Source organism: Lipotes vexillifer, unplaced genomic scaffold (genome assembly GCF_000442215.2).
Source record: "Lipotes vexillifer unplaced genomic scaffold, Lipotes_vexillifer_v1.1 scaffold95, whole genome shotgun sequence".
NCBI lineage: Eukaryota > Metazoa > Chordata > Mammalia > Artiodactyla > Lipotidae > Lipotes > Lipotes vexillifer.
In genome coordinates, this window is record NW_006791458.1 from 2,013,396 (window position 1) to 2,014,278 (window position 883).

The following is an 883-nucleotide window of genomic DNA, read 5'->3' on the forward strand; positions in this document are numbered from 1 at the left end:
GAGCGTCTGCTTAATCATATTCATCCTGGTGATTGCCTCTGAGAAGGAGAGAGATGAATGGGATGAGGAGTGGGGCCTTTTAGGTGTATTTGCAACATTTTATTTAAGAGGAGAAAGAAGATAGGTAGCAAACTCAGCAACATGTTAACATTGGTTAAATCTGGGTGGACAAGTCGTGGGTGTCTCAAATTATTATTATTGTTTTTTTTTTTTGTGGTACACGGGCCTCTCACTGTTGTGGCCTCTCCCGTTGTGGAGCACAGGCTCTGGACACGCAGGCTCAGCGGTCATGGCTCACGGGCCCCGCCGCTCCGCAGCATGTGGGATCTTCCCAGACCGGGGCATGAACCCGTGTCCCCTACATCGGCAGGTGGACCCTCAACCACTGCGCCACCAGGGAAGCCCTCAAATTATTTTTAATCCCCCAACCTTTTAATGAGAAGGAACTGGTCCCATTTTTATTTCCCCCAAAGATATAGCCCATTTATAGAATTACTCATAATCCCAATTTATCAATGTATCCTCCAAAGGTGATATTATATTAGAGGCTTCACATACATTAATAGCTGACGTTTTTGAATTATTTACTCGTGTCTGGCACCCAGCTGAGTCATTTTCATCCATTTTCCTATTTATTCCTCACTCCAATCCTACGAGCAGATGATTTTGGTCTCGTTTTACAGATGTATTAACTGAGGCTTAGAGAGAAGAGCTGCAGAGCTAGGACTTCAGACCTAGATTTGCCTGATTTCAATGTCCCTGTTCTTTCTAGTACTCCAAGCTGCCAGCCAAACAGAACCTGTGAAGGGCAAGGAAGGAAGGAAGGAAGGAAGGAAGGGAGGGAGGAAGGGAGGGAAGGAAGGAAGGAAGGAGGGAGGGAGGG

General features: G+C 46.3%; 1 protein-coding gene across 1 annotated transcript in view; it reads right to left on the minus strand.

Moving 5' to 3' along the window:
- ADRA1B (adrenoceptor alpha 1B) overlaps positions 1-883 on the minus strand; it is a 74,641-nt gene that overhangs the window by 55,677 nt on the left and 18,081 nt on the right. The window lies entirely within an intron of this gene.